A 22434-nucleotide genomic window follows, 5' to 3' on the forward strand; every position below is an offset into this window, starting at 1 on the left:
AGACTGTCCTTCCTCCACTGTATTTCTTGCCTCCTTTGTTGTAGATTAATTGACCATAGATGTGTGGGTTTATTTCTGGGCTCGTTATTCTGTTCCATTGATCTATATGTCTGTTTTTGTGCCAGTACCGTACTGTTTTGATGACAGTATAGTATAGTCTGAAGTCAAGGATCGTGACACCTCCAGTTTTGTTCTCTTTTCTCACAATTGCTTTGGCTGGAGTCCATTTCTTATCAATATTTCTCTTTCCTGGGTATGGACTAAAGGGAAGGATGTGAGGGCTTAGAAGAGAGAGTGTATTTCCTTTTCCTTAAGCCAATTTTATGATTAAAAGGATTTATTTAGATTTTTTTTTTTTTTTTTGGTCTGGATGATAAAGCTACTTCAGAAAAACACTTAAAACTGACTGGAAAAGAGATGGTGGAAAATCTTGGATAATAATCTGGAAGGAAATAGAATATCGTATTTATCTCCATTTTTTTCTTACAGTGTTTTATTTTTATTGAGATACAATTGACATATAACACTGTATTAGTTTTAGGTGTACAGCATAATGATATATGTTTATATTGCAGTAGGTTCAGTTTTTTCCCTACTATTAAGCCTTTTGTTGTTTCTGTTTGGGAGATGAGGATGGAGAGGGAGTACTGATCTTCCACACAAAAAACGGCTTTATCTGCTAAAGCTTTTTTCTTTTTCTTTCTTTCTTTTTTTTTTTTTAAACTCTATAACAAGTCATTTTTTTAGAAAGAGTGAATCACAGAGTTCAGCTTATTTTTGTATGCTGGAGCCAAAATGAAATTCCTCAGATAAAGTTCTAAATAGGGAAAAATTGTTTACTACTTTACAGTTATCCATCCAGCCAACAGAGAGGGTGCTTTTTGTACAGAATCAGCTCCACAAAGTCAGGGCCGTGTTGATCACGTTGTGTTCCCAGCTCTTGGCCCAGAGAAGACGCTGCCTCAGTGAAGGAAGAAGAGATGTTAGTGAATATTTAAATTAAGAATTAAATCTACTTTGAAAGAGAAGTCATTCAGAATTACAACTGAGAGAGTGGTAGAGATGTGGTTTTTGTTTTTGTTTGCCTACAGATTTGAGTAGCGTGAGCTGTAATTACTCATGACACGACACGCATGTTTACTGAGCTTCCAGATGAGGTCTTCTGGGGGAGGGAGGCCCTGAGAATCTAATTAAGTGATGACATTGTTGGCTTTCTGCTTTACCATTTTAATACAGTAAGTGCCTGTCTGCTTTCAGATAATCAGCTGAGGATCATGTGTTGACTTCTCTCTCCACCTCTGCTTTCTGTATCCAGCTGTGCTGTTTAAAACTTCACAATTCATATTCATATATCAAATCACCAGGATGTACATTTTAAATGTCTTAACAACTTTATGTCAGCCATACCTCAGTAAAGCTGAAATTTTTTAAAAATTCACATTAATTAATTCTGTTTATAACACAGAATTAATTAATGCATTTTTACCAGTTTGTTTTCATGAAGTGAAGTATGCTTGAGATATAGTTAGGTCTATTAATACCAAGGATATATTTTAGAAACTAAATCCAGTTACAGTAGATTTTAGGTTGTTGCTCAGATTCTTTCATTATATAGTTACATGGTATTTCTCTAGAAATATTTTAATTATAAAGTAACTTCGGAGTTTTATTGCATTTGGCCAGAGCCATTTTTTGGTAGGAGCAGATTAAATCCAAGGAGTCATTGACCCCTAGCTTCTGCCTAGTTGCTTAGCCCAAGATGGTAAATGAAGCCAATGAGAGTCTCTGCTTCAGAAATCTGAACAAACCATGGAAGGAATTTGCTTGTTAGCAGATAGAGAAACTAAACAGAGTCCTGAGGAGGGAGAGTTAGGGCTGGGAAGGCATGGCGGACGGTGGAGTTAGGGGCAGGGAGAGCGCCTGGAAAGGGTCATAACCATCTTTTCATATTGATGAATATAGACCCATGCCATCATTTTTGAAGACTGTACAATACTCTGTGGTGTGAAAAGACCATAATTTATTTGCCCAGTTCCTTGATGGATGTTTAGAACCTCCCTGCACTGAAAGATTTGTAAGTGTAACAATGACATGATCAGAGTTCCATGTTTAAAACATAGAAATAATGAGACTGTGTAACTAAGACTGAGCAGACTGAGTGCATATATATTGTAGCGACCTTTATTGAGATAGGGAAAAGGGGAGAGGAGGAATCGGCAGTGCCGGAAATGGCCATGCTGCAGTGAATAGAGGCTTCACTTTGGGATGGGTTAGGTTTAAGATGCCTTCAGGACATCCAGGAAGAGACGCCCGTTGAGGTGTGTGCTGAAAATAGATTTGGGAATCACCTGAGTAGTCCTGGATAGTTGAAGACATGGGATTGAGATGACCGGGGAGGGCACGTTTTAGATTAAAGAGAGAAGGTTAGGGGTGGAATTGTTAGAAACAACAAATATTTAAGTAATGCACAGAAGACACTGTGGAGAACAGACAAGGGTGTAGGATGAAGAACTGAACATTTCTTGATAGTATCAAGAGTCGTCTTGTTCTGACGACATCTATTTTTCTTCATGATTTTTATCCTCATTTTGCTCGGTAATTAGTTTTTGGTCTTGTTATCCCAGACAGGGAAAATATTTTAACCTGTCTGTTTAATATGTAGAACATTATGATATATTAAGAATGATCTCATAGATTTTTCTGAAGTAGTTTTGAAAAAAAAAATGTAAGTTTCCTTTAAAAAAATGATGAGGCATATAGTTTCAGAAATGCTTTGGGTATTTTGACATTTTATTAATTGCAGTATGGTGCACTGGTACCACTTGTTTATAATCAGCTTTTCCTTCCCATCTTTGGCAGAATTTATGCCACACCGCTAGTTTCCATATAGCTCTAAGAATGTTACTGAAGAAAGCCTGAAAATACAAGGAAAACTGATTTTTTTTCTATCTTTCCTTTGTTAAACAGCATTGTTATTGGTAAATAATAGCATTATTTCTTGAATTTTTTAATGATCTAAATTAGAATTTAGATTTGAATAATGTCAGTACTTAATGGGTCATTAAAAATTAATGTTTTAAAGGAGTTATGTTTGTTATGGTCTACCAAAACTATAGCGGTGGCATTTTATGTGGGCAGTAAGGTATTGTGTTACCAGCTCAGAGGGTTAACAAAAAAACTTGGTAGTCTTTTGATCCCTTTACACATTTCTTCACCTTAGAATGAACATAGGGGAGATTTGACAGTTTTATCGTAGGTAGGAGCGTTTCTTGAGAGTTATGTCACCAGATTAGTTTGGGGGTCTCGTGGCTGACAGCATGTGTTCTAAGTGCACTGGCTCCTGTACATATTTAAACTCCTTTCACGTAAGCACTCGTTTTCCTGCCAGTTACCTAGTGAGGTACCTCCCAGATCTACAGCTCTTTACCTCTGGCCAGTATCTATGTGTAGAGGCCGTGATGCCGGCCTCGGTGAAGTTTGGTGTCTTAGTTCTGCCACTGTGGCATGTTTGTCTCGGCACTGCTTGCCCACAGGCCTTCATCTGGAAGGAAATGGTGACCTCTACTCGGTGGGTTGGAGGAAAGGTGTTCCTACTTCTTACTTTGCTGTTTGAGTTTCTGCCATAGCTGTGTCCAAATCTTGTGAAATTTTGCCCACTGTTATTCAACTTTAACTTGTCTTTGTAGTTTCTAAAAACCTGGGTGGTAACCTTCCATGTCACCAGGGAGAGACATCATGACCTTCCTTTTTCTCCTCCCCATGGACAGTGCTTGGCAGATGAATCCTGACTGCACGGTGGGCAAATTAGGGAACAGCTATGATTGTGTCAGAACCTCATGTGGTTCACTTTCTTTTTTTTTCCTGGTAAAGGTAGTACTGTCAGTGCATTTTTCATACATACCCAGCTGAAAGAAATTTGCTGACAGACTTCCTTTCGGGCAATTTTTTGAGTGTTAACTGGAGCTTTTACTGATGGTTATTTTTATATGATGAAGCATATTTCAGTGTATTTTATGCAGCTTGTTTTAGATTTTGAGATGTGAAGCACAGTTTTTGGCTCAGCATCCATACGCCTGGAAAACTTTCAAATCTGGAAAGCTATAAAACACAAACATACTTTGAAGTACACCATATGTGACTGGTTCAGCTATACTAGGAATGTCGTATTGGTTAGCAAATGAAAGAACATAGCTGTCATTTTACGTCGTTGGCATGAGGTGGCAGCAATTATGTTGAGGGGTGGTGGACGAGCCTGAGCTGCCATATATAAACGGTCACAAAAATAAAACTTGCCCAGGTCACTATGGTTAGGACGTTTGAAAAACACAGATGTCCTGTACTTAAATCTTGATGTGTTGGATATAATCATCTGCTTTCGTGGGTTTTCCGTAAAGCACCGCGCGCTTTGTTGTCCCAGCGCTGGCTGTCTTTTCCTGCCTCCACTGTCTTTGGTGGCTCGTTGCAGCACCACTCTTAGTGGGCCAGGCACACTCCTAATTTCATTCCTTAAAGTATCGATCCATGTAGCATTTGTTTGGGGAAACATAAAAAGAGATGATTACGATGAAGTTTGAAGATTATCTTTAGGTAATAAATTATTCTGCAGGCTACTCCCATAGTCATACACTGACTGTCTAATGCCTGAAGTAATAAAACACTATAAATCATTGTGTCACATAACAACATCTAGAGTACTTTGATGTACTTTGATCTCATTTGATGCCTTGTGGGGTGAGGAAGTAAGTATTATCCACATTTAACAGATGAAGAAGAGGACGCTCAATGAAGTCTGAGTGACTTTCAGGTCAGAGCTTTCTTTTTTTTTTTTTTTTAATTTTTATTTTTTAATTTTTTTTTATTTTTGGCTGTGTTGGGTCTTCGTTTCTGTGCGAGGGCTTTCTCCAGTTGCGGCGAGTGGGGACCACTCCTCATCGCGGCGCGCGGGCCCCTCACCGTCGCGGCCCCTCTTGTTGCGGGGCACAGGCTCCAGACACGCAGGCCCAGCAGCCGTGGCTCACCGGCCCAGTTGCTCCGCGGCACACGGGATCCCCCCAGACCAGGGCTCGAACCCGCGTCCCCCACATTGGCAGGCAGACCCTCAACCACTGCGCCACCAGGGAAGCCCCCAGAGCTTTCTTTTTAAAAATCAACTTTGTTGAGGCATAATTTAAATAAAGTGTACCTATTTAAAGTAAATAGTTTGAGTTTTGACAAATGTATACACTCATGTAAATACTACTCCAGTTAAAATATAAAATGTTTTTATTGACTCCCCAAATTCCTTTGTGCCTCTTTGCTGTCAGCTCCGTATCCGCATCCCATGCTAGATCTCCATCAATCTCCTTTCTGTCCCTGTAGGTGAGATTTGCCTGTTCTAGAATTTCATATAGATAAAAGCATAATGTATGAACTTTTTTAATTTATTTTTTTTAGAAATGTAGAATTTATTTATATTCACCGTAAAACGGTGTCACATTTTGTACCTGGTTACCAGAAGAGAAATAACACTTGGATGACACTATATTGCTATCAACATTGCTTATGCTGCAGAGTCGGGAAACACTTATTTTCCCCTTTAAAGAAAGTTAAAGCTCAGTTTCCAAAAGGTAGTTTTACCACTTATTTTCCTCTTCAAGAAACTGGGAAAATTCTGAAATAAAGGACGAAGGGGTGGAAGGGGAGGAACAGTGCTTCCTTCACTCCTTCCCCTGCTGAAGACACTCAGTGGGATTTGCAGTTGTTGTCAAAGGCTCCTGTTTGAAATGTGTTTGGTTACAAGATCAAACAAATCAGCAGATGGGAGAGGCCTTAAGTATAGATCTTTAGCGTACAAACAAGGAAGACTAAAAACTTATTTCAGTGTCACCTATTGCTGGCTAACTTATTCACAAGTTGCCTACCTGTAAATGTGCACACACAGTAACATGGACTCATTTTCTTTGGTAAAGCTCACCAAATAGAAGGTCTCTTCTAACACGCTAGTAAAAGATATTTAATTTCCTTTCAACTTTCAGATCAAGTGGCCACAAATCTGTCCTTTCTCCTAAATACTGTCCTCCATTTTTCTTTTCAACCTTGTAGTAGAACAAAACCATAACAGTAACTCGAGTGATGTGAAATCCATGTTTAAGTGATGGAAGGGAATGGGAGGAGAGGGTGTGAGAGAGCTAATCATGAACACACTTCGGGGTATTTTCTTGAGAATTACACTATCAACGAGTTCCAAACACAACTGAGTTCCACAGATGTTTTAGAAGTCCTTTTTCCGGTACAAATATTTCATTCAGTTCACAATGACACAGTCGTTTTACAAAAGGCAGAATATGTTCAAACTCAGTAAACTACTTACAGTTCATGAGGCTAATGCTGTAACAACAACAGAAGCCAAAAAGGGCACCGTGGATTCTGCCTCTGGCATAAAGAGGTAGAGACAGTCCTCCTGTAGAAAAGATTAACAATAAAAAAAAACGGTAAAACAAAACAGTGCACCCCCCCCCCCAAAAAAAAGCAAAAAAAAACTCCACCACACTTCATTTCCAAGGACTAGTTCTGGAAAGCCTGGGTGGCGTTCAGTCTGCTTCCGTGTTGAGATACCCATTGCCCACAGTTGTCTTGCTGTACTTCTTCTGTTGCTGTTCCTTAAAGACGTCCTTCACCTAGGCTGTCTTCAGCCCTCCATCCCAAGGAAGCTCAGTCAGCCCTCCTTGTACAGCAGTAGCAGACTTAACCCTATTAGCCAACTGGACTGCATCTTCTCCTTTCTCTCTGGTCATGGGGGGCACATACCACACAGCACAGACAGTGGCCCAGCTGGTTATCACTCAAAGCAGGTAGTTCACCGTGTTGTATTTACTGCTGTTCCAAAATGCATCACCAAACTAAGGATTATACTTAATTGCAACTAGACGTATGGTTCCTCCAATTTTAAAGCTTCCCTTTTTAAATATCATGACGGAAGTATTGTTGATGCAGGTTCCTTCAGGAAAGATTAGTATGGGTAATTTTTTCTTAGCAGCAATATGTTCTTTTAGTCTGTTGGTAACCAGGTGTCAGTCCTTCATTTCTGAGCGTTCAGACCAGACATGTGGACAAGCCTTGACCATAGCTCTGAATAATTCCCATCCACCAGGCATGCACCTGGCCAGCCGTAGCATGGCACCCATCCATTGTCAAGATAAAACATCTACAGGGAGGTATGGTTGCCACACAAATGCCTCCCTTCTGGGGTCTGTACTGCGTGTTACGATAGCGAGTAGTACAGAGAGGGCACGAACGCAGATCTGGCAGTGGACCAGTTCACTCAGCCGGTTCTTGAGGCTGCTTTCTGACAGCTGTCCAACCAGGGTACTTCCTGTAAACCAACAGACTGATCCTAGTGAAAGCCAAGGTAACTCTCAGAGGCAGTAGGACACGGTAGCGCACTATGACGCCCAGCACCCCACCACGGTGAGCACCACGGACTGATGTCTGGAAGTTTACATTTGTCCTTGTGAGGAGATTCCATGACACTAGCTCCTCTGAGGAGAACCGCTGGGTCACTTCATCTTCCATAATGGCCTCCAATCCCTTCTTGGAGAAATAAAACACGTCAGACAGCTCCAAGTCCCTTCCTCACAGACCGGACAGCCCATTTTCCGTGGGTGACTCATCTCTGGATAATACCAACGGAAGCTGAGTTTTTAAGAACTGACTCCTTTGAGGCTCCTTTTTCAATCTGTAATGTGGTCCACTCTCAAGTTTTCACCAGGATCTTCACGTTGAGCTCGGAGATGCCCAGAGACACCCCAGAGGCCGAAGCTCCGAGCGTCAGAGTCAGCCCGGTGTGAAGGCTCTTCCCGGCCAGCCCCACGCCGTCCATGGTTCGGCGCACCCAGAAGGGGTCCACAGAGGAGGTCCGAGCGTGACAGCTGTCCCTGTGCCCGGCTCCCGGGAGTCAGTGCCGCCACCTCACAGCACTTACCGCTGCAGGGAACAATGAACTTCTGAAACTGGATTCTTTCACTCATATTTTGTTGATTCAGTCATGTTGTTATGTGTCGTCTGTTCCTTTTTATTGCCTAGTATCATTCCATTTTATGAAAACCACAATATTCATTCACCTATTGGCGTACATTGATGTTTACAGGGTTTGACCTATTATAAATAAAGTGGCTGTGAACATTTGTGTACACTTTTGTGAGGACATATATTTTCATTTCTCTTGGGTAAATACCTAGGAGTTGAATTGATGGGCCATATGTAAGCACGTGTTTAACTTTTAAGTATCTGTCAAGCAGTTTCCCAAAGTGGCTGTATTTTTAATTTTGCCACCAGCAGTGTATGAGGATTCCAGTTGCTCCACATCCTTGTCAACACTTTTGGTGGTGGTGGTGTTTTTTTTTTTTTTAAATCTCTCCAATGGTTTCTCTTAAAGCTTATTTATTTATTCATTGATTGATTGATTGACTGATTGCTGTGTTGGGTCTTCGTTTCTGTGCGAGGGCTTTCTCCAGTTGCGGCGAGCGGGGGCCACTCTTCATCGCGGTGCGCGGGCCTCTCACTATCGCGGCCTCTCTTGTTGCGGGGCACAGGCTCCAGACACGCAGGCTCAGTAGTTGTGGTGCACGGGCCTAGTTGCTCCGCGGCATGTGGGATCTTCCCAGACCAGGGCTCGAACCCGTGTCCCCTGCATTGGCTGGCAGATTCTCAACCACTGCACCACCAGGGAAGCCCTGGTGTTGTTTTTTTAATTTTAGCCATTCTAATGTGAATCAGTATCTCCGTATGGTTTTAATTTCCGTTTTCTTGATGACTAATGTAGTTTAGTGTTTTTTATATGCTTATTGGTCATTCATATGTTGTCTTTTGTGTGTTAAATCTTTTTCTCATTTTCTTATTGGGCTTTTTATTTTCTTACTGTAAGAATTCTTTTATATTCTGACTACAAGTCCTTTGTCCATTATATGTATTACAAATATTTTCTTCTAGTCTGTGGTTTACCTTTTCATTTTCTTAATAATGTCTTTCCAGAAATTTTAAATTTTGATGAAGACCAATTTATAACTTTTCTCTTTTATAGTTAGTGCTTTTATGTCCTAAGAAGTCTTTGCCTATGTCATGGTTGTAAAAGAGTTTTTTCTCTGTTTTTTTCTTCGAGAATTTTATAGTTTTGGCTTTTACATTTAGTTCTGTGATTCATTTTGGATTATTATTATTTTGTATAATGGGAGGGAAGAGTCACGGTTTATTTATTTATTTATTTATTTAACAAGAATTTTTAGTTGTTCCAGAACCATTTGTTGAAGACTGTCCTTTCCCCACTGACTGACTTTGACACATGTGTCTGTTAGGCCAGTACCACTCAGTCTTGATCACGGTAGTTTTACAATAAGTCTTAAATCTGGCAGTGTCAGTCATTGAATGTTGTTGTTGTTTGTCAAAATTGTTTTAGTTATCCTAGGTTCTTTGTATTTCCACGAAAAAGCTTAGATTTAGCTTAGATATCGATTGGAATTGTGTTGAATCTATAGATCATTTTAGGAAGAATTGATATCTTAGCAATATTGACTCCTCCTGTGTGAACATGCTGTCTCTTCCCAATTTACTTAGGTCTTCTTTAATTTATTTCAGCAGTGTTTGTAGTTTTTAGTGTATGAGTTCTACACATATTTTGTGAAATTTTACTTTATTTCATATTTTTTATTTTGATTATAAATGGAATTTTAAAAAAATTAATTTCCAATTGTTCATTGCTAATATGGAGGCATACAGTTGAATTTTGAACATTGATTTTTGTATGTTGCAACCTTGCATTTGTTCCTGGTAGGTTTTTTGTGGAGTAGTCCCTACATGCACAATCCTGTTGTTCATGAATAAACAGATTTACTTCTTCCTTTCCAGTATGTTTGCCTTCTTTTTCCTTCTCTTATTGAACTGCCTGAGATTTCCAGACAATGTTATATAAAAGTGGTGAGACCAGACATCCTTGCCTTATTCCTGGTCTTAAGGAGAGTGTATTTGGTTCTCATTGTTAAGTATGATGTTATCTGTAGGAATTTTGAATATCTGTAGGATGTTCTTTATCAAGTTTAGGAGGTTCTCTTCTATTCCTGGTTTGCTAAGAATTCTGTGTATGTGTGTGTGTTTTAAATCATGAATAGGTGCTGTATTTTGTCAAATGCGTTTTTTGCCTCTGTTGATACGATCATATGGCTTCCTCATTTATTCTGTTAACATGTGAATTACATTGATTGATTCTCAAATATTATACCAGTCTTGAATTCCTGGAATTAAATTCATTTGGTCATGATGTATTATCTCTTTTATATATTGGTGGATTTCATTTGTTAATATTTTCTCAAGGATATTTGCAGCCATTTTTATGAAAGATATTTTTCTTCTAATTTCTTTGGTTTCAGAATCAGAGTAATACTGACTTTACACGTTGAGTTGCAAAATGTTCTTTCCTCTTCTGTTTTCTGAAAGACTTTGTCTAAGATTGGTATTGTTTCTTCCTTAAATGTTTGATAGAATTCACCAGTGAACCATCAGGGCTTGATGTTTTCTTTGCGGGAAAGTTTTAAAATTACAACTTCATTAAAAAAAAAATAGGTTTAGGTGGGTGGTGAATGCTATAAATGCTGTAAATTATATTTACAGCTATAAATATTGTTTTTGTTTCTTATGTCAATTTTGGTTATTTTGTGTCTTTTCAAGGACTTTGTTCATTTCATCTAAATTTGTCAAATTTACTAGCACTAGGTTGTTCATAATATTCCCTTATTATCTTTTTAATATCTGTAGAACCTGTAGTGATGCCCCCTTTTTCTTTTCTGATATTATTAATTTGTGTAGAGGTTTATCAAGTCTATTAATCTTTTCCAAGAACCAGCTTTCATTTCTTTTTTTTTTTTTTTTTGCTTTTTTACTGTTTCATTAATTTCTGCTCTTAGTTTTATTATTTCCTTTCTTCTCCTTAGTTTGATTTAATTTGCTCCTCTTTTTCTAGCTTTTTAAGGATGGAATCGTAAGTAATTGATTTAAAAGTATTCTTTTCTGTTATAAACACTGAAAGCCATAAGTTGCCCTCTAAGCTCTGCTTTAACTGCAACCTGCAAATTTTGACATGGAGTAAAAAAGTAATGAATGTTGTTCATTACCATTCAGTTCAAAATATTTTCTGAATTCCCTTGTGATTTCTTCTTTGCCTCATAGAAATTCAGATGATTTAATTTCCAAGTACCTAGATGTTTTCCAGATATCTTTTTTTTATTATTGATTTCTAATTTACATCTGTTGTGGTTAGAGAACGTACTTTGTATGATTTCATTCCTTTTAAATATGTTGAGACTGTTTTATGGCTCAGCATTTGAATCTGTCTTGGTGAGTGTTTATGTGTACTTGAAAAGAACTGTTCTTTGGTATCGTGTTCTGTAAACAGCAGGTCGTTTTGCTTGATGCTTTTCAAGTCTTCCATACCCCTTCTGATTTTCTGTTCAGTTATTCTACTGATTCTTGAAAAAGAAGTATTAAAAACTTCAACTAATTATGGATTTCTCTATTTCTCTTTTTAATTCTGTTTTTCTTCGTATATTAATATTTTGGCTTCTTTCAGGATTTCCCCTTTTTTCAGAAGTTTGACTATGAGATGCCTATGTGCGTTTTTCTTTATATATATTCTGCAAAGGGTTCACTTAAATTTTTGGTTCTATGGGTCGAAATCTTTCATTAATAATGGAAAAATCTTGGGGTTTTTTGGTTGTATGACCAGTTTATTTATTTATCTGTTTATCATAAAATGTATAAAACATAGAACTTACCATTTTAAAGAGTACAGTTCAGTGGCATTAAGTACAGTGTTGTGCAGTCATCGCCATTACTTAGCTCCAGAACTTTCCACCGCACACCTGAAAGCCTGTGCCCATCAGCACTTACTCCCGAACCTCCCCACTCCATTGCCACAGCCCACAGCAACCATTAGTCTCCTTTCTGTCTCTGTGGATTTGTTCATTCTGGACATTTTATACAAATGGACTCATACAATATGTGGCCTTCTTTGGTTGGCTCCTTTACTTTGCATAATACTTTCAAGGTTCTTCTATGCACATAGCCATACTTCATTCCTATTTATTGCCAACAAGCGTTCTGTTGTAGGGATGGAACACATTCTATTTATCCATTCATAAATTGATGGACATTTAGGTTGTTTCTACTTTTTGGGTACTATGAACAATGCTGCTATGAATATTCATTTGCACGTTTTTGTTGGAATACCTGTTTTCAGTTCTCTAGGGTGTGTCATGAGAGGACTGGCTCTTCCAGTCAGTGTTACACTGTGTGTTTCTTGCATGCTCATTCATTCGGCAGGCACTTCTCTGTTGATCACCTAATGTATATTAATACGGAGCTACACCATGGGGACACTTAGAGTCCAGCAGGAGGGACAGACAAGGAAGAGGCAACTGCTTCATGGTACCAGCTGCTGCTAGGTGCTGGCGAACCTCCCAGAGAGGCACCTAAGCCTAATCTAGTCAGAGGTGGGGAGTAGTGATCAGGGAAACCTTTCTGGGTGATACCACGTTTAGCCCAAGACCTAAAGAAATGAGTAGAAATTAGCTTAGATTTTTTTCTCATGAGTTAAAAATAGTCAACTGAAGATTATATACAAAAGCACAAAAACTAAGATGTGCATTTTATTCACTGCCCGACAAGTACTTGTGAAATCTTTGAGGCTTGGCGTTTTTCTGTATACGTGTGCAGGTGCACACGTGCGTGCACTCGTCTGTTTCGGGCTGAGCACGCTTGGTAGGAAGTGGGTAACCCTGCGTGTGCGGGTATCTCTGAGCCCACCGCCTCCTGTCACCACTTGGAGAGCCTGACATGCCACTGGGAGCTGGAGCGGGTTGTTACATTTCTAGACTTTCTCCTGTGCTCTCCATCGAAGACGTGTTCTGGGGCAGCTACCACCTATAGTTATTATTTCTTTAAACACCTCCACGACATTTACCTTTCGTATAAGCTAGTTAGGTTAAGAATTCAGTTAATACTGACCAAAAATAAACTGCTTCTTACTGTAACTGTGCCATTACAACCTTCTTTTTAAGAGTGCAAACTTTAGTTAGAGCTTTAAACATTCATAAGAAAGGTAAGTTAAACTGGGAAAGTTCAACCACCTATGATGCTGACTAATTTAGTACTTCAGTGTAATCTATTTAGCAGACCCCTAAGAGTGTAAGTGAGATCGTTTCTGTTGGATGTTTCATGTGTAGCTCAAGCTGATGTGTTTACATTTATAAAAGTGTTAACAGTCATAATCTCAAGTAATCAGTGTCTTAAGAGCTTTATTGGAACGCTACTCAGCAATAAAAAGGAACAACCGATTGATAAATACAGCAGCTTGTATGAATCTTCATAGAATATGCCAAGTAAAAAATGCCAATCCCCAAAGTTTCATAGTGTATGATCACATCTATGTAACATTCTTGAAAGGACAAAATTATAAAAACAGAACAGATCAGTGTTGCCAGGGTCTAAGGAGAGGGAGGGGCAGGAGGGAAGTAGATGTGGCTATAAGAGGCCAACAGGAGGGAGGGACCCTTGTGACGGACACGTTCTGTAGTTTAGTTGTGTCAATGCAGTGTCCTGGGTGTGACATTACGGTGTGCTTTTTACAAGATGTTACCATTGGGGGAGACCAAGTAAAGGGTACGTGTCATCTCTGTGTTACTTCTTACAGTTGCATGTGAACCTATAATTATTTCAAAATAAAAAGCTTGATTTAAAAAAAGTTCATGAAGGATGGATGTTTAAGATTGAAAGGAAGTGCTACAGTTTGGAGCAGAAATGGTTTGTGCCCTTTGGCAAACGCGTCTCTGCTGATGAGGCAGAGTGGTGGTGATGGAGCCCTTTGTCGCTAGAGCAGGACAGGCTCAAGTGGCAGCAAATAGCTGTCTGCCTTTGGATTGGTTCTGAACCTCTCTGCAGTCCAATTTCTCGTCTATGTAAGGAACGACACTGTTGTCTACCTTCCACAGTTGTGAGGATGAATTAGAGTAGGCCGGGGAAGCGTCTAATGTAGTACTTGACCTGTGATAAGAGGTCAGTAAATTTTAACAATTGTGATCGGTTTCTATTGCCCTGTTTCTCTTCCTAGGTCTTTTTTAAACTGAATATTAGTATATGAATTAATTCAAAATAATATATTTAAGTATGTATTGTTATAAAAATGGTTACTTAATGTGTGGTAAGCAAAAGAGTAACTAAAAGAAATAAAATTTATTTTCACTTTAGATCCTAAAATTTCTTAGGAGTGGCATTGTTTCTGGAAGGGGTGCTGCAGAGAAGCCTGCCTCATCTGGATGGCACTGATGCCAGGACAGTTTTCTGACCGAAAACCACTTGTGACCTCTTGCTCTGTGTACTGACGAATCATTTAGGGGGCTTATGTGTAACCTCAGTTGAAGGCATTTTATTCTTTAAGCTTTTTTCTTGATTTTATATATATTTTCTTTTTGGCTTACTGAAACCTCCTCAGTTTCTGTATCTAATTGTAGCAACAGGACTGGCAAGTATTGCTTATATTAGAACTTCATTAAGGCCGTACATTCTCCTGTACCCATCTCATGACTTGTTTAATGGACAGATACACATTTGGAATGCATTCCTTGTGAGGTATGGTTTGGGAGGAAAGCCACCAACAATCACCTAGGAGTTAAAAAGGTAACAGAAGCAGCTTATTCTGTGCGTGCGTCAGCAGCTCCTGTTTTAGCTAGACGGCATTTAGCGCTTGCTCGGTAAACGTAATTTTGTGGGATAACAATGTCAATACAAGATTCAGAGTAAAATCTTTTGACATGAGTGCTATGACGTGAAGAGGTGATGTGTTATGCTCTTGATTAAATCTCATCATGTCCCGCTATTGGTGATTCTGAGTTTGACCACTTTTCCCTTTGTAATCAGGGGGGCATCATGTGGAGTGATACTTTGACATTTATTGCACATTGTGTTTCCCAGTGACGCTCCACCTAGCGGTTTTAGCATCTCTGGGTGACCTGTGCCTGAATGAATTACTGCAGCGGTGGTTGCAATGTGGTGATTTAAAAATTCTGTCATTCCTTTTATATCTCTTACCTGGCATTGTTCTGTGAAGAAAAGCTTTCTCATCCTCCTTTCCCCTTTAGTGATTATCACTGTGGACTCACGGATTCATTTTGGTTTTGATTACTTGTGTTATAATTCATTATTGTTGTTCATCTTTTTTGTACTCACGTGGGCCCATATTTGGCCAATGGGAGCCCCCCCCGCCCAGGCTGGCTCCTGTATCCTTTTAACAGCTCCCCATCAGTCTTTGAATACTTTTTTCTTTCTGACACAACTAGCTATTCCAGGCTCACTTTGTGCTTTTCCTGTCTCTGACTTGGAATCAGCCATTCTCTAAAGAGCCTTGGGTTTATTTTAATGTGGAGATGTTATTTAGAAACCAGGATCTGGGCACAGTTATATTTATTGTGTTATTGCTTCTAGGCCCTTTCTTCAAGATAGGGCTAGGAGAAATATACACGTAGGATCATGAGGTCTTAGGGCAACCTCCAATCCAAAACTGACACCACAGCCTCCTTTCCTGTTTCAGTCTTCAGAGGGGCATCTGCCCAGGGCCCTTCCCCGAGGGCAGCCCCGGCCGAGTGCACTCTTGGCTGGGGACGGCTGCACTGCCTCCCGGGTCCACCTCTGCTGGCTGAGATCCACATGCATCTGTGTCATCGTGTCACCATCCACCAGCCCGCCTCTAATTAGAAAGCAGGCAGCATTTCCACACTTGCTCCTGTGCAGTTTTCCCTGCGTACCGGGGCAGCTTCCAGCCAGGTGGAAGCCGGGCTCTCCAGGTTACCTCCTGGTCACAAAGGTGCAGATCTTTCGAGTGGTCTACCCCAACCCTGTTCTTGACGTAAACCGTGTTATTGTTAGGGCACGAAATGCCCGTACTATTGTTGTCATCCCACTTTGCAGTTGAGGGTAGTGAAGCATAAAGAAATTGAGGGCTTTGCCCAGGATTACGTAGCAGGTGTAGAGTCAAGGTTGAACGCAGGCACTCTGCTTGCTCTTCACCTGTGCTCCTGGACCATAGCTTCACGCAGAGAAGCAGTGGAAGAGGAGACCCTGGAAGGGTGGTGGGCCCCGGGAAGCCCCTGATGGCGTTGGGTTGTGGAGTGATGTCACTGTCAGTCTGTTGCGATGAGGGCCTTTGGGGGCAGGATTCCTGTTAGGATGCTGTTCTGGGGCCTCTCTGACGTTTGGGGCCAGGAAATTCGTGATTTTTGATGATGACCCAGATTTAGGACCACTGCTGTAAACTATTTCCTGTGTTTACCGTATTTATTTGCTACTGATGTGCAGTTCCTGTCTGTGTCCACCCGGTGCAGCCTCAGTTAAACATCCTTAACTTGCCATTTGAGGTTAAATATAGCCCAGAGGAAGTGATGGAACTGCTCGGGAGACATCATTTCTTTCATTGGTCTGGGACTTGCATTTTTTTTTTTTTTAATTTTTATTTATTTATTTTTGGCTGTGTTGGGTCTTCGTTTCTGTGCGAGGGCTTTCTCCAGTTGCGGCGAGCGGGGGCCACTCTTCATCGCGGTGCGCGGGCCTCTCACTGTCGCGGCCTCTCTCGTTGCGGAGCACAGGCTCCAGACGCGCAGGCTCAGTAGTTGTGGCTCACGGGCCCAGCTGCTCCGCGGCATGTGGGATCTTCCCAGACCAGGGCTCGAACCCGTGTCCCCTGCATTGGCAGGCAGATTCTCAACCACTGCGCCACCAGGGAAGCCCCTGGGACTTGCATTTTGATAGACATTTGGGCTGCACTGTTTCTTGCATGTATTCCTTTTGTAATAAAGCTTGATATCAGTTTGGTTCAACATTATCTTGGAAACAGTTCTCCACTGGGTGTGTGATTATCAGATTCACCAAATGCAAATGACAGAATGTGAGCCAGATGCTCGTGCCGCCCTTATGGACACAGATTAAAGAGAACTCTCGACTGCTTTATTGTGTGTCGTACTGTATTTTTTCAATGTAGGCAGAGTTAAATGGCAGCTAAATAAGTATCGCTGTGCTAATAGTTCCATGCTAGTAATCGTACTTTTTAACTCTCTCTTTACCCCATTCACATGTCTAACCAGATGCGTCCAAATAAAATCGATGTGTCACTTTCGTGTGGTCACAAGCAAATGTCATTCATGTTAAGCGTTTGAATCTCATGGACATCACCTCCCTCGCCAGGGCGCCCAGTTCCGCCGTTCCGTCTGCTGTAGCAGAACGACGGTGGCCCGCTTTGGTCCTGACTGTGTTTACTACAGGTTGGATACAGCATCGCTATGACTGGAACAGCTGTGCCTGCATCCTCCTGTAGGTTACAGCTGAACTCGTTGCCGTTTCAGTGATGGTCTGCCTCTGTTTTTTTTTTTTTTGGCCGCCTCTCATGGCACGTGGGATCTCAGTTCCCCGACCAGGGATCGAAGCCATGCTCCCTGCAGTGGAAGCGCGGAGTCTTAACCGCTGGACCGCCAGGGAAGTCCTGCCTTTGTTGTTTTTTTTTTGTTTTGTTTTTTAACATCTTTATTGGAGTATAATTGCTTTACAGTGGTGTGTTAGTTTCTCCTGCCTTTGTTTTTAAGACCAGTGCTTTTTGCTCCTTGGACCAGCCTACTTTTGATAGCCTGAATTTTTGATATGCTAAGATTTTCTTATCATATAAGGGGACCGACATTATGATTGGAAATAAATTGTTTTTCTGGAAAATTTCTATTCTCATACCAACTATAGAACTCTATCGCTAAGATCCTAGCTACTAAAATAATTAACAGTATCTAAGAAAGATCATAAATAATAATCTTTTAAAGTAAACTATATATACCTTTTATCCAGATTAGTTGGAGCCTTAAGAAAGTGAACATAAAAAAAAAAAAAAAAAAGAAAGTGAACATAAATATCTATGGGAGGAAAATAGAATTAACTTAGCATATTTATTTATTTTTATTTTTGTCATCGATTCATATATAGACGTTTCCTGCTTAACATTATGTAGAAAACAAACTTATGGTAGTAAGCAAATGTTAATTTATTTTTTAATAATATCTAAAATACTTCACTGTCCAGAAGAATAAGTGTCCCTTCACCTTGAAGTCCTTTTAAAGATACTTTGCAAACACATGGATATAGCTAACTGCCTAACTTAGACCTAAACAGTCATTTTTGAGGTGTTTACACTGGAAAAGGGTCAGCAGAGCATCATAAATCAATCTAATCTTTTGGGGGGTAACAACTTGAGGTATAACTGGCACACCATGCAGTTCATGCATTCGAAGCGTACAGTGCAATGGTTTTGGTGTGTTCAGAGTTGTGTAAGCATTGCCACAATCCATTTTAGAAAACACTGTTTACCAGGTTCACACATGTTGTGGCCTTATGTCAGTCTTCGTTCCGTTTTATTGCCGAATTATATTACATTCAGAATATCATGGCTAGGGGACTTCCCTGGTGGCGCAGTGGTTAAGAATCCGCCTGCCAATGCAGGGGACACGGGTTCGAGCCCTGGTCCGGGAAGATCCCATGTGCCGCGGAGCAACTAAGCCCGTGTGCCACAACTACCGAGCCTGCGCTCTAGAGCCCGCGAGCCACAACTACTGAGCCCATGTGCCACAACTACTGAAGCCCGCACGCCTAGAGCCTGTGCTCCACAACAAGAGAAGCCACTGCAATGAGAAGCCAGTGCACCGCAACAAAGAGTAGCCCCTGCTCAGTGCAGCTAGAGAAAGCCTGCGCACAGCAATGAAGACCCAACGCAGCCAAAAAATAAATAAATACATTTATTTAAAAAAAAATATCATGGCTATATCATTTTTGCTTATCCAGTCATCAGTTGATGGACGTTTGGGTTGTTTCCACCTTTTTGGCTATTAGAAATAATGCTACTCTGAATATTTGTGTACAGATTTTGTGTGGACACGTTTTCATTTCTCTTGGGTATAATAAACCTAAAAGCAGAGCTGCTGGGGCAGACTCTTTGAGAAACTGCCAGACTCTTGCACAGTGGCTGCACTATTTAACATTCCCACCAGCAGGGCACAAGGGCTCCCATTTCTCCACATCCTCGCCAATGGTTGTTATTATCTGACTTTTTAATTATGGCCTTCCTGGTGGGAAGTGGTATCTCAGTAGGGCTTTAAGTGCTGTTTTCCTTGTATCTCCATGTAAATGAAGGATAAATGAAAATTATGGTGAACTTGTTTATATAAATAAATGATGTGTAAAATATTATTTTCTGAATCGGAATTAACTTTGACAAACTATAGTGTGATGTGTATATGCTGTTGTGTGCCATTTTAGCAGAATAATTCCAGTTCTTCATGTTCATGGCGGTCTGTTAAGTCTGTTCCCTCCCGTGTCCCTCTAGGAGGGCTTGGACATAGTTGGTGCACTGGCCACTGCGCCACAGGCCTGAGTTCAGTTTAGGAAATATTTTCTTAGTCCTTCATCTGATAAAAGAATAAAAAAGCCGTGAAATAGTAGAACTTGGATGTTATTAATCTGTGAGGCTCATTAATAAATAGCCTTCTTTCCTACAACACTTCAATGCTCTTCTTCATTTAAAAGCCTTAACCTTCATTTCTGATACCTAAATGTAAATCATTTTTGTCTAGACTCCACTGGTCGGAGATAACAAAACTGTAACCCGTAACCCAGATGTAGACGCTAATAGCGGCCTCAGTGAGTTCCCGGGCCTCCTGGTCCTTGCCTTTTTCACTAAAATGCAGGAAACCTTCCTGCGTTTCCTTCCTAACTAGCCTTTCTGCTGCTGCTTCTGGATGGCGGGCTCTGCGGTGCCACCGGGCGCCCAGCCCTGGGGTCTGCAGGCCGCTGGTGGGCCGTGTGAGCTCTGCGCCAGGCTTCAGGTCACACCCCGGCTCGCCTCCTGGCTCTGTAACCTCGGACAGGTGGCTCCGATCCCTCCTCTGTAAAATAGGTTTAATAACAGCGCATCTCACAGTGCTGTGTTATCAAGTGAGTTGATACAAACGCGGGGAACATCGCCTGGAGCCTAACGCTCAGTGCTAGCTGCCGTTATCATTATTCTGACCTTAATGCTGTGGGTAAAAAACTAAATGCGTGTATTTTATTTAGAGACATAAATCATTCCAAATCGATTGATTGTAGCCTACAGCTTATTTTTCACTGTCGATGCTTTCTAGATTCATTATGTATATAGTTTCTGTTATACGTAATTTTTAAATTTACTTCTACCTCATAAAGTTAAGGGGTAAAAAAAAAATAATAAAATTTGAAGGTTCTTAGTTTAAAAGTGGGTGAATATCTTGTGGAAATATCTGTAAACACAGTAGTAGAATATTTTTAAATGTGTTTTTAAATTTAGGAAGTAAAGTAATCAGTGAGATGAGCTTTGTTCTGAAAATGTATTACTAATTATACTTAGTGTTTACTATCCTAATTTTTGAAGTAAACTATAGATTTTATATGTATTTTTTGCATATTATAACAAGGTCATTTCTAAGTAAGTTTTATTTTTATTCATTCCTTTTCCCTTCCTGTTTTATATATATATTATATATATATATATTTTCAAGATGTATATGTACATACACTTATGTCTGCCCATTTATATGTATATATTTATTTTGAGCATTGTTATAGTATGGCATTGTTTTTTCTACTCAATATTGTATTGTGCACATTTTCCCCTATTGCTAAATAGCTTAGGATGGCATAAATTGCTCATTGTGCTTGTAACATTGCTTCCTTTCTTGTTATATACAGTTCTGTAATGGTCAGTTTCATTCATACAGCTCCTTTTTCTCTCTTAAATTGTATCTGTAGAATAAATTGCCAAGAGAAAGAGTCTTAGTGAAGAGGAGGTGAATGGTTTTACAGCTCTTGAGATGTTTTCCCACATTTTTGTTCAAAAGAGTTATGCTTTGTAATGCTGTAAATACTAATTACTCAGACTTTCCCCTCCAAACCTTGTGCTGGGAACAAAGATGAGAAAGACAGGACCCCGCTCCCTAGGGCTCGAGTGAATAGAGAGGACACAGAAATCACCTGAGTGAAAGGGCGCGCTGCGGTTGATACCGTGTCCACTCTGAGTCTGAAGAAGGAATTGGGGTCTCTGGACAGTACCCGCCTGAAAAAGAGGGAGAATGTGAAAACATGACTTGAGGTTCAAATAATTATGCTTATTTTTCTTTCTTGCATATGATGTCTATTTATCATTTCCAGAACGTATTTCTTGCCCAACTATTGCTACGTGACTTAGCTTCTGCCAACTGCACGACACAGTAGAAGGAGCACATAGGTTTGGACAAACTATTTAATTTTTGGAGCTTCAGCTTCCTCCCATTAAAAACATAAATGATGCTTCCTTCAGAGCTTTAAGGGTTATAACAAATGTATATTATCTCCAGCCTTACTTCAGAAAAGATTTGAAATGGAAGAGCTGGTATGTTAATAAAGCCCTCAGCACAGCACCTGGAGTCACCATTGGTTTTCTGATCACCATTATCAGGCATTCTGCTTCAGACAGAGCACGTGCCTTCCTGTAAACACTGCTCAGTTTCCAGTACGCCGGTCCACCACCTCCAAGTCAGGACCCACTTCCTCAGCCTCCAGAGTCAAGCTAGCTCTTCCCTCTTTACAGTGAGCAGTAGACCAGGCCCTTTCCTTCCTTTAGCCCTTGCTCGCTGTCAGGTACTGTGTGAGGTGTAGGGAAGGCGAAGGTGCTCAGACAGCGCCCTTGCCCTTGGGGTCTCACCGTCTCCCCAGGGGGCTGGTGCCTGTCCTGCAGCAGGACAGTCCGTGGTCCTCAGCTGGCTGCTCATGAGCCTCTCCCGGGGAGCTTCTTGCAGACACTGTTTCCCCTGCCCTGCTTCAGGTAGTTAAGTCAGAATTCAGTGCACGTGCCCCTAAACCTCTTGTGGTCACCATTTCACAATATCTGTATGTCCAGTCTTAAACTTACACGGTGTGGTATTTCAGTTACATCGCAGTAAAACTGAAAGAAAACAAGAATTTCATGCAAGTAGAAATAGTGTACTCACTCTGTAGGAAGAATGATCAATTTTGATGGGAAAGGGGATCGGAAAGAGGGTGACAGGCAGACCGACAGCAGGACTTAGTCTGCCATGCGAGGAGGCGACAGCAGGGGAGGGCATGGGAGCTTGAAGCCTGGCCACAGGTTGGGGGAACAGCAGACACTCTTCCGAGGCTGTTCTAAATGGAATGTAGATTCGGGGAAGGAAATGCAGGTTGTAAAACTGGATTGATAGGGAGGGGCCTCAGAGTTTATTATATAGAAGATGAGGTAGACTTTACGGGAGCATGATACGATGACGTCTCTGATTTGGAAAAATAACTAGTCCCTAGTTGATAACATCTTCAAAAATAAATTCC

General features: G+C 40.6%; 1 protein-coding gene and 1 pseudogene across 10 annotated transcripts in view; one reads left to right on the top strand and one right to left on the bottom strand.

Moving 5' to 3' along the window:
- The window catches only part of CAMSAP2 (calmodulin regulated spectrin associated protein family member 2), a 104847-nt gene that overhangs the window by 32758 nt on the left and 49655 nt on the right, over nucleotides 1–22434 (top strand). Inside the window, exon 1 of one of the 10 annotated variants that reach the window (XM_036846654.1) lies at nucleotides 21003–21205. The exons of the other annotated variants lie outside the window; for them this stretch is intronic. The gene's annotated coding sequence lies outside the window, so the exon portion shown is untranslated. Of the gene's footprint in view, nucleotides 1–21002; nucleotides 21206–22434 lie in introns of those variants that run through there. 10 annotated transcript variants of the gene reach the window in all.
- Nucleotides 6570–8144, bottom strand: LOC118892260 (annotated as a pseudogene).

This window comes from Balaenoptera musculus, chromosome 1 (genome assembly GCF_009873245.2).
Source record: "Balaenoptera musculus isolate JJ_BM4_2016_0621 chromosome 1, mBalMus1.pri.v3, whole genome shotgun sequence".
In the NCBI taxonomy this organism is placed as follows: Eukaryota; Metazoa; Chordata; class Mammalia; order Artiodactyla; family Balaenopteridae; genus Balaenoptera; species Balaenoptera musculus.